The sequence below is a fragment of the Myxocyprinus asiaticus genome, chromosome 12 (genome assembly GCF_019703515.2).
Source record: "Myxocyprinus asiaticus isolate MX2 ecotype Aquarium Trade chromosome 12, UBuf_Myxa_2, whole genome shotgun sequence".
In the NCBI taxonomy this organism is placed as follows: Eukaryota; Metazoa; Chordata; class Actinopteri; order Cypriniformes; family Catostomidae; genus Myxocyprinus; species Myxocyprinus asiaticus.
The window spans coordinates 16,764,620-16,782,472 of NC_059355.1; the positions used below are offsets into that span (position 1 = coordinate 16,764,620).

The 17,853-nt window shown below is 39.0% G+C and overlaps 1 pseudogene; it reads right to left on the reverse strand.

Annotated features, from left to right (window-relative positions):
• Window positions 1-16,871, reverse strand: part of LOC127449065 (arf-GAP with dual PH domain-containing protein 1-like) — a 35,590-nt pseudogene extending 18,719 nt beyond the window's left edge.
• Between the last annotated feature and the right edge of the window lie 982 nt (window positions 16,872-17,853).

A 17,853-nucleotide genomic window follows, 5' to 3' on the forward strand; every position in this document is an offset into this window, starting at 1 on the left:
TTACGGACATTTTCAACCTTTCCCTCTCTTTGTCTGTAGTCCCCACATGCTTTAAAACATCCACCATTGTGCCTGTTCCAAAACAATCAAAAATAACTTGTTTAAATGACTGGCGTCCTGTTGCTCTGACCCCCATCATCAGCAAATGCTTTGAGAGACTAATCAGAGATTACATCTGCTCTGTCTTGCCACTCAATCTTGACCCTCTGCAGTTTGCTTATCGCAACAACCGCTCCACTGATGATGCCATTGCATCTACAATACACACTGCTCTCTCCCACCTGGAAAAAAAGAACACTTATGTGAGAATGTTGTTTGTAGACTACAGCTCAGCATTCAACACCATAGTGCCCTCCAAGCTAGATGAGAAACTCCGGGCTCTGGGCTTAAACAGCTCGCTGTGCAGCTGGATCCTGGACTTCCTGTCAAGCAGACGCCAGGTGGTTAGAATAGGCAGCAACATCTCCTCATCACTAACCCTCAACACTGGAGCCCCGCAGGGCTGTGTTCTCAGCCCACTACTGTATTCCTTGTACACACATGACTGTGTGGCAACACATTGCTCCAATGCCATCATTAAGTTTGCTGATGACACGACGGTGGTAGGTCTGATCACTGACAATGATGAAACAGCCTACAGAGAGGAGGTGCACACTCTGACACACTGGTGTCAGGAGCACAACCTCTCCCTCAACGTCAGTAAGACAAAGGAGCTTGTGGTGGACTTCAGAAGAAAAGACAGAGAACACAGTCCCATCACCATCAATGGAGCACCAGTGGAGAGAGTCAGCAGCTTCAAGTTCCTGGGTGTCCACATCACTGAGGAACTCACATGGTCCGTCCACACTGAAGTCGTTGTGAAGAAGGCTCATCAGCGCCTCTTCTTCCTGAGACGGCTGAGGAAGTTTGGAATGAACCGCCACATCCTCACACGGTTCTACACCTGCACTGTGGAGAGCATCCTGACTGGCTGTATCTCCGCCTGGTACGGCAATAGCACAGCCCACAACCGCAAAGCACTGCAAAGGGTGGTGCGAACTGCCAAACACATCATCGGAGGTGAGCTTCCCTCCCTCCAGGAAATATATACAAGGCGGTGTGTGAAAAAAGCTCGGAGGATCATCAGAGACTCCAGCCACCCGAGCCATGGGCTGTTCTCACTGCTACCATCAGGTAGGCGGTATCGCAGCATCAGGACCCACACCAGCCGACTCCATGATAGCTTCTTCCCCCAAGCAATCAGACTTTTGAACTTTTGATCTCCCATGATCAAAATACATCAGCCCTGCACTTTATTACTCTTTTATCTCACACCGGACTGTCATAAATTATATTACTATTATTATATTATGTCTCTCTTAACAACTGACTATCAACCGACAGCCTGAATGTCAATACAGTACAATACTGTACATTCTATCTATCTATATATATATCTATATATATATATATATATATATATATATATATATATATATATATATATATATATATATATATATATATATATATATATATATATATATATATATACACTTTTTTTTATATATATATATTTTAATTTTTATTGAATAATGTGTATCTATATAGTAAAAAACAAAAAAACAAAAACAAAAACAGCATATTGTATACTGTACAGTGTATATTATTATTTGTATATTGTTGAGTGTAATTATGTGTATAACAGATGTTTAAATTGTGTTGTGTTAATTTTATGTTTTAAGTTGAGTGTAATTGTGTATAACAGATGCTTAAATTGTGTTGTGTTAATTTGATGTTTTAAGTTGAGTGTAATTGTGTATAACAGATGCTTAAATTGTGTTGTGTTAATTTGATGTTTTAAGTTGAGTGTAATTATGTGTATAACAGATGTTTAAATCGTGTTGTGTTAATTTGATGTTATTGTAAATTGGTATATGTCTCATCACTGTCACGACTGCTATGTTGATCGGAACTGCACCCAAGAATTTCACACACCATTGCACTTGTGTATATGGCTGTGTGACAATAAAGTGATTTGATTTGATTTGATTTGACTTTAAAGGGAATAAAAACTCCGCCATGAACACCGCTGCCTCTCTCCCAGATGAGCTAAATACTTTTTATGCTCGTTTTGAGGGAAATAACACCGCCCTCACGGAGAGAGCTCTCGCGGCCGAAGCTACAGAGGTTAGTTCACTCTCCGTCTCTTTAGCGGATGTAACCCGATCCTTCCGACGGGTGAATATCCGCAAAGCCGCAGGCCCAGACAGCATTCCGGGCCGCGTCATCAGAACGTGTGCGCGAACCAGCTGGCTGGTGTTTTTACAGACATTTTCAACCTTTCCCTCTCTTTGTCTGTAGTCCCCACATGCTTTAAAACATCCACCATTGTGCCTGTTCCAAAGCAATCAAAAATAACTTGCTTAAATGACTGGCATCCTGTTGCTCTGACCCCCATCATCAGCAAATGCTTTGAGAGACTAATCAGAGATTACATCAGCTCTATGCTGCCTCTCTCTCTAGACCCATTGCAGTTTGCTTACCGCAACAACTGCTCCACTGATGATGCCATTGCATCTACACTACACACTGCTCTCTCCCACCTGGAAAAAAAGAACACTTATGTGAGAATGCTGTTTGTAGACTACAGCTCAGCATTCAACACCATAGTGCCCTCCAAGCTAGATGAGAAACTCCCGGCTCTGGGCTTAAACAGCTCGCTGTGCAGCTGGATCCTGGACTTCCTGTCAAGCAGACGCCAGGTGGTTAGAATAGGCAGCAACATCTCTTCATCACTGACCCTCAACACTGGAGCCCCGCAGGGCTGTGTTCTCAGCCCACTACTGTATTCCTTGTACACACATGACTGTGTGGCAACACATAGCTCCAATGCCATCATTAAGTTTGCTGATGACACGATGGTGGTACGTCTGATCACTGACAATGATGAAACAGCCTACAGAGAGGAGGTGCACACTCTGACACACTGGTGTCAGGAGCACAACCTCTCCTCAGTGTCAGTAAGACAAAGGAGCTTGTGGTGGACTTCAGAAGAAAAGACAGAGAACACAGTCCCATCACCATCAATGGAGCACCAGTGGAGAGAGTCAGCAGCTTCAAGTTCCTGGGTGTCCACATCACTCTTCTTCCTGAGACGGCTAAGGAAGTTTGGAATGAACCGCCACATCCTCACACGGTTCTACACCTGCACTGTAGAGAGAATCCTGACTGGCTGCATCTCCGCCTGGTACGGCAATAGCACAGCCCACAACCGCAAAGCACTGCAAAGGTTGGTGCGAACTGCCAGACACATCATCGGAGGTGAGCTTCCCTCCCTCCAGGACATATATACCAGGCGGTGTGTGAAAAAAGCTCGGAGGATCATCAGAGACTCCAGCCACCCGAGCCATGGGCTGTTCTCACTGCTACCATCAGGCAGGCGGTATCGCAGCATCAGGACCCACACCAGCTGACTCCATGATAGCTTCTTCCCCCAAGCAATCAGACTTTTGAACTCTTGATCTCCCACGATCAAAATACATCAGCACTGCACTTTATTACTCTTACTCTTATATCTCACACCAGACTGTCATAAATTATATTATTATTATGTTATATTCTCTCTTAACAACTTACTATCAACCGACAGCCTGAAGGTCAATACAGTACAATACAACCTACTGTACATTCTATATTTACTACTATATAAACTTTTTTTTTTTTAATTGAATGTGTATCTATATTTTGTGTATTGTATACTGTACAGTGTATGTTATTATTTGTATATTGTTGTGTGTAATTATGTGTATATTAGACTTTAAATTGTGCTGTGTTAATTTGATGTTATTGTAAATTGGTATATGTCTCATCACTGTCACCACTGCTATGTTGATCGGAACTGCACCCAAGAATTTCACACACCATTGCACTTGTGTATATGGCTGTGTGACAATAAAAGTGATTTGATTTGATTCTGCGATGACATTTGGTGGTGCTGAGGCAGCTGGTGTGGGGTTTTCAGCCGGAAGGGGCTGTAAGGGACGATAGCATCATACACAGACATTGTCATAATCCCCAGCATCAGAACCACCAAACGAGATGAGGCCATGCTCTCCTGCGGACATAATGTATCGGCATAGACACGATGCATGGAGAGGGGCTCGCGGGGCGTGTACTGGCACGAGGTCCTCCTCAAATTCATCCTGCTTGACCTCGCGGCCCCACCATGCCTCCTCGTGTGACCCCTCGGGTATCACAGAAGAGACGGGTGGGAGGGTGCAGGAGGCTGAATTGTCCCTGAGAACGAGAGCGATTCGCGAGCGCAGTGTCTTGAGACTCATGCCCTCGCAGTGAAGACAGTCTGTCTCCATGAGAGCTGACTCTGTGTGGGCGCAACCCAGACAGAGAATGCAGTTCTCATGCTAAAACAATTATTTTACAATGTCTCTTTCTCATTAATTACCTTCATTTAAATAACAGAATATTAGAGAATTCGTTTTTTTATTAGCTTAAAAATTCGAATACCAAATTATTGATGAATGCCCATCCCTAGTTTATTATCGTTCAGTAACACACTGATATAGTGATTGATGTATGTCCTCATGAAATCTCCTCAAAATCCCAACACCACAATGAAAGAATGAATGGACATACACGGCAACAACAGCTGTGTTTACTTGACTACGGATTAACGCCCACATTTCTCGCTAGGCATCACGGGACATAAGAAAAAGGTGGATAGCATACTAATGTCCTTTCAAGGTAATTTAGTTTACTCTTTGGTCATCTTTGGAATGCTCCAAGGCAGCTATTTTCTATGCAGACAAGCGGCATAAAAGTACAGCTGAATGGGTAAAGACCGAAATTACATTTACAATTCAACAGACACTTTAATCAGAAGCCAAATAAGGAACACAGCAAGCAATTTGTCATACAAAAGTCAACAATATTTGCAGTATAATATATTGCACTGCCAAGTTCTCAAAGTGGCTGGAGTAGTATTGACCTGTATCATGTAACGTCACTATGACCGCACCGCTATGTTTGTGACCAATATTCTATATACCTTCATTGTGCTGCGCTGTGAGATGCGACAAAAACATTCTTCAGGAGTTAAAAGAAGCTCTTACATTCATACAGATGAGATCACCAAAGACGTTTTTAAACACTGTGACTAAATCAGACCAGAAAACAACACAAAAACATTTGTAACTTCTGAATGAGAGATGTTTGCGGTGATGTGCCAATGGCCGTGTATACTTGCCGGTCAAATATCAGACTCACCTGCGTCCGTGAATGAATCGTGGATAAAATATCTTTAAATGTCTGCGAAAGTTCAATTTGGCAATACTTGTGCTGTCTTCAAATCTGTATGAACTTTTTCTGGGGCTTGGCATGGATCAAAAGCAATTTTGATGTTTTTCTTGATATCGTTTTTCGGGTGTTTTTCCATTCACCGCCATTGTTTCCTCCCGCTAATGGTAGAGCTGGGCAATTTTTTTCGATTCATTTGAATTTACATTTTTGACACGATTTTGTTTTTTAAATCGTGGAATTGAGGTTTTGAATAAAATATTTGCAGACACTGTAGTTGGATACACTGTCAATCCACCAATGGCTGAATATAAAAGAGAAAAACAAATATTCACAGCACTTGGCTTGATGCCACCCACAATCTGATAAACTGAACATGTGTGGAATTATGCGCAGCTGCACGTTCCAACGTAACACCGATATAAAAGCTGGTAATATTTCCAGTACTATTGTACAGTGTGACTGTAGGTAGACTTCGTCCATCATGCATGTTTACACCAGCTTAATGTTCTGTGTAAGCTGTCTAAGTCATGAAGCACTAAGCTACATTTTCTGAGATGTCAACAGAAATGTATGTGTTTATAATAAAGTGTTAGAACATACGTGACAGTAATGGGCGCTTCATATCAAATCATATAATGGATAGGCTATAAATGGGAGAATCATCCAAATCTCCTTTTTACATGATGATTTAGATAGATCGCTAATTATTGCTTTGATCTGTGATGCGTTTCAAATGTACTGCATTCATAGCCAACATTTAGGAAGCGAAGCAATCATTTTGACAAACATATGGTGACCATACGTCCTCTTTTTCCTGGACATGCCCTCTTTTTCGGACCTTAAAAAAGCATCCGGCCGGGATTTTTAAATTTGCGAAAATGTCCGGGATTCGGCTTTACTTGCATTATGATGTGCATCTGGTCTAATACTTCATGTGTGAGCACGCATATTTGCATTGCTTTAACCCCTCTTTGTAAGTCCCGCCTTCTTGCACACCAATTGGTCGATTATAAGAGGCTTGCAGCAACTATTGGCCAAATTCCTGCCTGTCAATCTCTCCGTGAACGAGAGAAGCGCTGTTGTGTTGAGTGGAAACAATGCCCAAAACGAAAGTGCAAATTTACAGAAGATTTGCACACAAAAATTCCCATGCTTTTCCCATGAAAACAGAATGTATGACAGAGCTGTGGCAGTGGTGGCTCAGTGGTTAAGGCTCTGGGTTACTGATCAGAAGATTGGGGGTTCAAGCCCCAGCACTGCCAAGATGCCACTGTTGGGCCCTTGAGCAAGGCCCTTGACCCTATCTTCTCCAGGGGTGCCATATCATGGCTCTGCACTCTGACCCCAGCTTAGCTGGGATATGTGAAAAAAAAAAAAAAAAAAAAGAATTTCACTGTATATGTGTGATAAATTATAAAAATTATAATTATATAGCTGGCACTTATGTGTCAGTTGCTAATAAAGGTGCAAGTGATTTAGAGGCACACATTAGCTCTGCGAAGCATAAAGTGTCAGCAAGGTAGATTAACGGACTACTTTTTGCAACCAGGTAAAATTGTTATCACATTGCTTCATTTTCCATGGCCATTCAAAATAATAGTAATAGTAAATGAAGGTACACTCATGGCATCAAATATTTTATTTTAGTACATGGACATTCAAAAGAAGGTTGGAAATTTTTATTTATTTATATATATTTATGTTATGCTAATAGAGTGTCTTTTTCACTGTATTAAAGTTTGCATTCATAGTAACACTCTTTTGAACCCTATTATTCCACCCCACCCCAAGAGGTGTCCTCTTTTTGGAAAACCAGAATATGGTCACCCTAGACAAACAGTGATATTATTCCATTTAGCTGCTCTGCTCAGCGTGTACCACTAGATGGCGCTGCGTACTAACAGCACTGACTGATGTCATTATTTTAAACTGAGCTTTTTGCGTTATCAACCACACTGAAATGTTTCTGATATCTGGACTCTATCTGCAGATATTTATGGTTATACATACAAATTGACTGATATACTAAAAAATACTTTCTAGATCTGGGGTCGGCAACCTTTTTGACATGGAGTGCCATTTTTTATTTTCCTGGTCAATTTGTGCAAAGCCCGATGATTATGATATAATCATGATCCTGCATGTGAATTTTCACAAAGCATCTTTTGAAAGTTCTTTAATGAAAGAAAACCTGTCCTTTTGTACAAAATGAGTTACAGTTAATGTCACAAATTTTCTTATTTGATTATTAATCACGAAACTGTGTGGAATCTTAAATATTCCTTATATTATGAATGTATATTTTTCTAAATCACACAGAGGGGTAATCATAGCACGCAAGCAACAGCAAGAGAGGAGCAGGCTATTTTATTTATATTAAGTTTTCGCACCTGCATTCCAATCTACATCTTGATGTAATCCTTCCTTATGATCACACAGCGTGTTTTCATCAGCTGAATGGGAGACTAAACACTATTAAAGTGTGACGAGACTCACGCTGCGTGTGCAAGCCATTCGCGCATCACAAGCCGATCAACTATTTAGCCCTTTTCGGTGAATCGCACCTGCAAAATCCTAAAACTTTATTTCCAGGTTTAATTTAGATTTTGAATAGACTCAGATATTTGAACCACGATGTGGGTTTATGTTTTCTCTTTTATCGTTTAATGTAATTCTGAGTGTGACCATGGTTTAAGGAGGGTGTGTACCTGTATGCTGGGTTGGAAATCTCAAGGATTAATAGTAATGTTTTCCTTATTATTCTGAAAACAAAAAGAAACAAATGAAACACGGTTAACTGCGCAGCCTGACCGAAGCAAAGCGGGCACGTTTACTCGCGCGATTAACCGGAAGGGAAGCTCTGCCGGCTTGTGATGCGCAATGGCTTGCACGCACTGCACGAGTCTGTTGGGTATACTGTAGACTCGACACATTTTAACTTTTTGTTTAGTCTCCCATTCAGCTCATGAAAACACGCTGCGTGATCATGAGGATTACATCAAGATGTAGATTGGAATGCAGGTGCGAACTGATATAAATACAATTGCCTACTCCTCTCTCGCTGTTGCTGGCATGCCAGTGATTACCCTCCGCGTGCCAGCATTGATGCCATAGGTTGCCGACCCGTTCTAGATAAACATGACTGTTTCTAGATATGGATTTATGGACAACTTTCTAGATGGACATGATTTAAATAAAAATAATATCTAAATTGGCTTTGAGGTATTTTGTAGTTTTCTTATTTTATACTATTATTTCTGAACAATGTTATTTTAAATAAATTTGTTTATTTTACTTTTACACTGTTGACAACTTTCTGTGTGTTGCACATATTTTGTGCATTTTTGTTACAAACCTTTGTTTTCTATAATGAAAAAACAGATTTTTCTAACCAGGTTGCTGTGCATTCTAATAAGGAACGTGATATTTGAATCATGTTGGAGTTACCTTTTTTGAAAAATACCTTTAAATGTAAGAAAATCAAATCGTAAATCATCCTTAAGTTTGAAAAACAAATCGAGATTTAATTTTTTTGCCATATCCCCCAGCCCTAACTAATGGTCACAAATATGCCGGCTGTGGGGAAAAGTGACATTACTGAAACAATAGAAAGCTAGCGTAGAAGAAATAGACAGACAAGGTTTTTTTTTTAAATTGTTATTATTATTGTTAAATAGTAAGTGCAACATTAGAGACATTTGGGAATATCAGTTGGTCATGATTACGATCAAAGAACATATTTCAAATCAGCAGTAAAATCTGACAACAATGGTATCATAAATTGTGCTTCTTTAAACCAGATAAGGCTAAAAAACACTATTTTTCTGGCTGGTCCAGCTAAAGCACATGCACATTCTTGTATTGACTGGCAAATGATGTCTGTATCTAAAAGGTGATTGGCTCTTTTACCTGTAAGACGGGATTTCCTTTTCTAGATCCGCCATAACGGGCATTCCAATTTCACCCATTCACTTTAATGCATTAACACATGCAATTTTTTAATTTTTATTTTTATTTATTAAATTCTTTATTAATTTATTCTTTAACACGATTAACACATTTACCAATTTTGACATTAGATTCTGAAGCATTAACATTTCCCTGGCGCCGCATTGCGCTCCTGTCTAACTGTACAATTAGGATAAAATTTAATTTACATGTGCAATGCCAGAGCAAAACAAGATGTTCTCTGCTAACGCTTCTCATGTGGAATTCAAAACAGCGTGAATCATGTGAATGTGGCTTCACGATTGCTGTAGCAAAGTGGACAGACCGGATTAATATTGTGGAGAGGTTTAATGTTCATTGCAATGAAAACACAATCTATTGGGACTAGTTCTATCAATTAGTCAACCTCCCACTTAGACTTTGGAAAACATGTTACTTGAATTGGAGCTATTTTAGTGCATTTTTATCTTTGTACTGTGTAAGGCTTTATTTGGAAAATGTTAATAAACACTAGTGTTATATATTGTTTTGTTTTCTTGCCTAAAAAGGAAATATATGCATTTTGACAGGAAAAGGAGTATATATAGAGTTTTCAAAAATGTCAGCACTTTCAAAATCTGCGATTAATCTGCAATTAACTATGAAAGATCATGCAATTAATTGACTGACAGCTAGGGGTGGAAAAATGCATCGATGCATTGCGGTACAACGATCTATCAAAGAAATTTCGATGCATCGGTTACGAAATTTAAGAAGCGATTATCATTATATATTAATATCCAATGTGTCTGTCTCATATTACATGAATCTTCTCGCAACAGACACGGAGCGGAGCACGCGAGAAAACTTGAAATACAGATAGTTTATGCAGCTGAGTTCACCCCGCGAACCTACTTAGGATGGATGGATACTGCCGAGTTTGGCTTTCTGTGTCATTATTCAAAACTGTTTGCATCCATTTGACCAACATAGGTTCATTGTTGTTGCCTTCTTCCCCAATTACGATATATATTAGGTTAATATTGCTTTTGTATCTACATAAAATTTGTAATTTCTCCATAAAACAGTTTAACCACGAATAGAACTCAGCTTAAATAAATGTGACTGGTGGGCAGACATTGGCTTTGAACGAAAACACACTCTTTAATTCATTCAATTTATAGTGAATGCTACAGAATAGGGAGTGATTTCAGACTATCTGCCTGCACATTACATTTCATCTGTAATTTCTGGTTTCAGATTTCACGATGCATCACAATGCATCGTAATTGTTAGGTAGAGAATCATAACCTAATCAAATCGTTGTCAGAGCGAATCGTCACACCCCTATTGACAGCACTAAATTTAACATAATAAACTGCTCATATTTTACCCCTTACAAAATGTATTTAGTTGCATCAAATGCATCTTCAAATTTTCCACTTGTGCTGTGCAGATAAGGCCAGAATGCTCCATATGTTTTGGAAATGTAGAAGATTAGAAATATTCAGGTAGAATACATTTGTGATGTTAACAGTCTTGAAGAAAAAATATTAATAGATTCTAGACTGGCATTGTTGTAATGTTGACTTAAGATGACTAAGAATGTAAGAAGACTGTTTTATTATTTATGACTGCAGCTAATGCATATTCAAAAACTGGAAAATGGAGAAAGAACTTTTCAGTAAAGAATGGTGGAATGAGTTCTTTTTTTAGTCACCGGCCAGAAAAAATAAATAAAAAATATGTGTAAGGAGACAACCTGGGAAATCTGAGAAACACACTTTACAGACTACAGTAATCACTAGTATATATCTAATAAAGCTCATGTGTGTGTGTATGTGTGTCACTCACATCAAGTTTAGTGTAGTACTTTAGTGTGCCGTCCCTCAAAGACAGGACGAATCGTCTGTTGAGAAACTGTCCGTTGTCCCGTCCTCTCTTCATTAGCATGCCATCTTTCGTCTCTGTGATTAGTCAACAAGCATGTCAATCATTAGACAGGAAACAGAATCCCAGAATTTCAGCATCATAAAAGCGAGTATTCAGAATCACACACACACATGTACCATCCTCGTAGGTCAGCTTCTTGCCCTCTTCAATGAATTCCTGTCTCTCGTACTTCGCCCGAATCCACTGTTCCTTTAGAACCCTAAAAACACACACATACATACAGTATGATGAAATAATGTGTTACTCTCTGATGCTCATTCTCACACAACACTAACTCTAAAAGTTGCGTAAAGTCAACCGTAACGATTTTAACTAGGCCTTGACATTTTTGGGTGCAATGTGCATCAGACAGTCAGTGAACGGACTGTGGGCGGTCCTTGGGATGAGGCTAACTCTGCCCTACAGGTAAATTAACTCAAAAACCTCTCCTAAAGTTAAAGTAACCCTGATCTCACCCTAAAGTTAAATCTGTCAGGTTTCCTCGCCATGGGAGAGACTGAAGTACTTGGAGATGGTAAGAATCTGGAGTGAATTCAGAGTCTTTTGTTGTCCTCTCAAATCTGACTAAATATCCAACTAACTGTCATGTCACACAGACAGATGTGTCTCAGACTGGCAGAAGTGTTGCGATACCAGAGAAGACAGATTGTTATAAATGTGCTCTTTATGCTCAGGAGATGCTGGCATGATGCCTTGGTAACTCACTGGTAGTCTCTGTGAGTGGGTTTGTGGTAGTAAACAGGAAGTGCAGCCTCATATTTGGCCTTCATGGCTTCATTCCCATGCTCAGACAAAAACTACAAACAAAAACATACATACATATTTACATTTACATTACAACAACAATTTGAGCAAAATCTGCATTTATGTAGCACCAATTAAACATGATTAATAGGCATGTCATTGGATAAATGCACAGACAAACACATATGAAACATAAATGCATATAGTTTAAATAGATTTATATTTAGTTAAAGAATAGTTCACCCAAACTTCTGTCATCCTCATGTCATTCCAAAAATGTATTCTGTAGTTTTGTTTAGCTTTTTTTCATGGAACACAATGGAGAATTTTTTAAGAATCTTTACACAGTTCTTTTCTATAGAAAGACAGTTCATAGTGACTAGAGATGGACCGATAATCGATTTGACTGATATTTTTAACCGATTTCTCTTTACTTAATCGGTTAACAGTTCTTTAAAATTGGGTTTACTGATAAAGTTGGACTTTACCTTAAGGGCTTTGATGGGCTTTGAACAAACATAAATTACAACTAAAACTAGTCAAATTAATTATTTGTAGACTGTGTACAATATTAGTTTTGTAAAGCAGTTCACCAGAGGTTAGTGATAAACAATTAAGTTGTTAATGTGCCTAAAAACAGAAATAAAACAAGAATAAAAAATTGGTTGTGCATATCGGTTATCAGACAATTAAACAAAAATAATCAGTTTCATAGCAGTCATTAAAAAAACAATATCAGTCAGTCTCTGATACAGTAGTGACTACATCTGTCAAGCTCCAAAAGGACAAAAAAATATCTACAGGTGCATCTCAATAAATTAGAATGTCGTGGAAAAGTTCATTTATTTCAGTAATTCAACTCAAATTGTGAAACTTGTGTATTAAATAAATTCAATGCACACAGACTGAAGTAGTTTAAGTCTTTGGTTCTTTTAATTGTGATGATTTTGGCTCACATTTAACAAAAACCCACCAATTCACTATCTCAAAAAATTAGAATACATCATAAGACCAATAAAAAAAACATTTTTAGTGAATTGTTGGCCTTCTGGAAAGTATGTTCATTTACTGTATATGTACTCAATACTTGGTAGGGGCTCATTTTCTTTAATTACTGCCTCAATTTGGTGTGGCATGGAGGTGATCAGTTTGTGGCACTGCTGAGGTGGTATGGAAGCCCAGGTTTCTTTGACAGTGGCCTTCAGCTCATCTGCATTTTTTAGTCTCTTGTTTCTCATTTTCCTCTTGACAATACCCCATAGATTCTCTATGGGGTTCAGGTCTGGTGAGTTTGCTGGCCAGTCAAGCACACCAACACCATGGTCATTTAACCAACTTTTGGTGCTTTTGGCAGTTTGGGCAGGTGCCAAATCCTGCTGGAAAATGAAATCAGCATCTTTAAAAAGCTGGTCAGCTGAAGGAAGCATGAAGTGCTCCAAAATTTCTTGGTAAATGGGTGCAGTGACTTTGGTTTTCAAAAAACACAATGGACCAACACCAGCAGATGACATTGCACCCCAAATCATCACAGACTGTGGAAACTTAACACTGGACTTCAAGCAACTTGGGCTATGAGCTTCTCCACCCTTCCTCCAGACTCTAGGACCTTGGTTTCCAAATGAAATACAAAACTTGCTCTCATCTGAAAAGAGGACTTTGGACCACTGGGCAACAGTCCAGTTCTTCTTCTCCTTAGCCCAGGTAAGACGCCTCTGACGTTGTCTTTGGTTCAGGAGTGGCTTAACAAGAGGAATACGACAACTGTAGCCAAATTCCTTGACATGTCTGTGTGTGGTGGCTCTTGATGCCTTGACCCCAGCCTCAGTCCATTCCTTGTGAAGTTCACCCAAATTCTTGAATCGATTTTACTTGACAATCATAAGGCTGCGGTTCTCTCGGTTGGTTGTGCATCTTTTTCTTCCACACAACTTTCTCTTAACATGCTTGGATACAGCACTCTGTGAACAGCCAGCTTCTTTGGCAATGAATGTTTGTGGCTTACCCTCCTTGTGAAGGGTGTCAATGATTGTCTTCTGGACAACTGTCAGATCAGCAGTCTTCCCCATGATTGTGTAGCCTAGTGAACCAAACTGAGAGACCATTTTGAAGGCTCAGGAAAACTTTGCAGGTGTTTTGGGTTGATTAGCTGATTGGCATGTCACCATATTCTAATTTTTTGAGATAGTGAATTGGTGGGTTTTTGTTAAATGTGAGCCAAAATCATCACAATTAAAAGAACCAAAGACTTAAACTACTTCAGTCTGTGTGCACTGAATTTATTTAATACACGAGTTTCACAATTTGAGTTGAATTACTGAAATAAATGAACTTTTCCATGACATTCTAATTTATTGAGATGCACCTGTATATAATACAAATGTTATCCATATAACTTGTGTGCTATTTTCCAAATTTAAGTTGTTATTCAGAAAACTTAATTCCAACTGGAGCGCTGCATTCGATTAAAATATATATGAGAACCAATGGTGTTTGGTGTCAGAAGTAATGTTTTGACTCAGAATGCGGACATGGCTTCAGAAGACTTGGACAACTTATATGGAGCTTTGTCAATATGAACCATCGTTGTATGGAAAAGAGCTGCGTGAAGATTGTTCCGCAGAATAAATAACAGCATACAGGTTTAGAATTACATGATGGTAAGTACATAATGATAGAATTTTCATTTTTAGGTGAACTATCTTTTAATTTGGATGTCTGAGAGCATGACATGAGCAAAAGGCAGAAACATCAATGAAAACCTGAACTTCTGAATCCTCCCAGCGCGAGAGTCGAAGTGATTTCACTTTTCCAATACTGGGAATATTCCGGTGAATTCCAGAGCAGCCCAGACAGATGAACACACCTAAAGAACAAGAGCCCCATTCCGGATCTGAGAGAGCAAGAGAGAAAAATAAATAAGATTAATAAAATAAATACGTGTCAGATAAAGTGTAAGCGTTCAGTCTTGATTTTCCAGTATGGCACACAGAACACAAATACTATGTTATCAATGTCTGAAGAACAGCTGACAAACCCTTGAAATTGTCACACTGTGGGTACGTTTACACGACGACAACGATGTACTAAAAACGGAAATGTTTTTCCTTTGCGTTTTTGAAAAGTTTCGCGTACAGACGACAACATGTCAAAACGATCCCCGTTCACACGGATCCGACTAAAAGCTCTGTATTATGCATGCCAGGCTAGTAGGTGGCGATGTCAATTTGTAAAGAAACACTACGCGCCTGCGCACATAAGCATTCTTCTACAGAGCGGTGAATACAAACAATGATGATGGCGATCGCTGGTCGTAGTAGAAGCGTCAATAAATTCAAAATCTTGAGCAGCACAAACACAGTCCTGTAGTCCGCCACTGTAGTTTTTTATACTCGCGCGTTGTTTTTAAGTACTCGCGCGCATGCTTATAGATTGAACACGTAATACGCGTGCGCATGACGTCATCGTTTTCACAAATTCGCGTTTTTGTATGTTTACACGGAGACGATAACGGCATCGTTTTCAAAAATTTGCACTTTGAAACCGTTTTCAAAAGTTTGCGTTTTCAGGCCCCAAAACGCCGTTGTCGTGTAAACGAAGAGCCAAAACGCATAAAAAGTTTTTCCGTTTTTAGTTGAAAACGTTGTCGTGTAAACGGCCCCTAAGTTTGATAGAGTGAGTTTATCCTTTAAATCAAGGTTTTGGCTGGTGATGATTGAATGGATCACTATGTTATTAAGAGATTATTCTGTAGCTGCTGTTACAGTGCCTTACAAACTAGATTTAATTTAGCCATATAGCAGTAAAGAATGCCCACCACACTGTTTTCAGATAACTTCATGAAAATAGCAAAGCGCTGCTACTCACTTATGAAGAGGGCATTTCCATAGATGTCTTAAAGTTACAGCAGCAAAAAAAACAGCCTGTTTGTTTCTAAGTGTCAGAGAGCGGAAAATTGTCATAAACTAAATTATGACTGATTTTGGTGCAAGACACATTATAAGAGGCCATCGGGGAATAAAAATAGATTAATAAACACAAAATATACCACTTTTAAGATCTGCACATGGATTGACAGTGGTACAGGATGTGGGCAAAACTCACTGCCGAAATATCGCCAAATTTGGCCCAAAGCTATTTTGCTATCTGGGTGTACAGTCGTCAGAAACTCACTTCCTATTTCTTCATCTGCGTCCTTAAACTCCACCCAGATCCCCTTTTATATCTGTCTGTCTCTTTTCTCTTTCCAGAAACATGTTCCTAGAAAACACAGCCACACCTTCAAACACGTCCCCACAATCCTAAAGTCTGGGATGTAATTTCTAATTCACTGACTGACTTCAAAAGACACGCACGCGCTTTTTCAGATCCTTTGCTTTAGTGAAGCTGCTGAAATGCAATCCTGCCTTGAGCAAAACCACAAGCACCAAAAAATCACTACATTCCCTTTTACAAACTACACTGCAGTCTCTTTCATGACACAGGTATCTTTTCGATTCAAAAACAGGAACACATTTTCCACGAGTTTAAAAAGTCAAAACATATATAATACGTATGTAATATTCCATTCAAAACATCTCATTTTCTAAGCTACACCTGCTCAAATGTAAAAGTTCGTCTTGTATTCTCGAGTAATAAAGGTGTTCAGGAATTTCAAGTGAGTTGACGTGCGTCACGCCCCCTGTGTGTCTCAAGGGCGCATTTTTCCTCTCGCGCAGGTTCGGGCATGTCATGTCTGTCGTGCGTGCTCCGGTTCAGGTCTGTTTGTCGGTGGTTTAACGCAAGTGAATGTCTCAAACTTACTGTCCACGCCGCAGTCCGCGCAGCTGCTGTTTCCCGCCTTCTGCAGCAGGTGTTTGAGAGTTCTCGCCGCGCGCTTGTTGTCAGTCATGATCTCCGGGGATGTGTCTTCTCACGAGCTCAGCAGCAGGAGGAGGTGCTCATCTGATGGAGGTGTCTCAAACATTCGGAAGTAAAGCGGGAGAGTTTGTTCAGTCTTGTTGTTCTGTTCGAGAGCGCCATCATATGATCAGTACAATCAAAACCAATGTGTTGTATTGTTTTGAATATTAGGCTATAGGCCAAAATTACCTATAACCTAGACTATATGACAATATTTTGTATATCTCATATAATTATTGTAGATCTTTATACACAAATATAAACATACTAAACCAATTTCTTGTTTCTGAAAATGCGTTCAGACGATGTACAGGGGTGTAAAAAAAAAAAAAAAAAAAGGTGCAGAACGGAATTGTTTTCTCAATTACATTTTTAAGGGGGGGGGGATACTTTTCTCTCCTCACAGTTTTATTTAGACATTAAAAGTACAAAGTACACATTTTGCAGGTCATGACGAATCAAATATTCCTTCATATGCAAATAGGTCATATTTTAATTATTTTTTCAAATAAAATATGAATTAATATTATGTATAAATATAATACTGAATTATTTATTTATGGGTCATAGACAAATAAGGTTGTCCGAGATGATAAAACTGAGAATAAAATAAATAAATAAATAAATAAAACCTGATATGTAAAAATTTAATATTGGTGTCCATGTTGGTTTCATACAAGTACATACAGTTGAAGTCAGAAGTTTACATGCACTTAGGTTGAAGTCATTAAAACTAATTTTTTAACCACTCCACATATTTAATATTAGCAAACTATAGTTTTGGCAAGTCGTTTAGGATGTCTACATTTCAAACAGTTGTTTACAGACAGATTGTTTCACTTTTAATTGACTATATCACAATTCCAGTGGGTCAGAAGTATACATACACTAAGTTAACTGTGCCTTTAAGCAGCTCGGAAAATTCCAGAAAATTATGTCAAGCCTTTAGACAATTAGCCAATTAGCTTCTGATAGGAGGTGTAATGAATTGGAGGTGTACCTGTGGATGTATTTTAAGGCTTACCTTCAAAC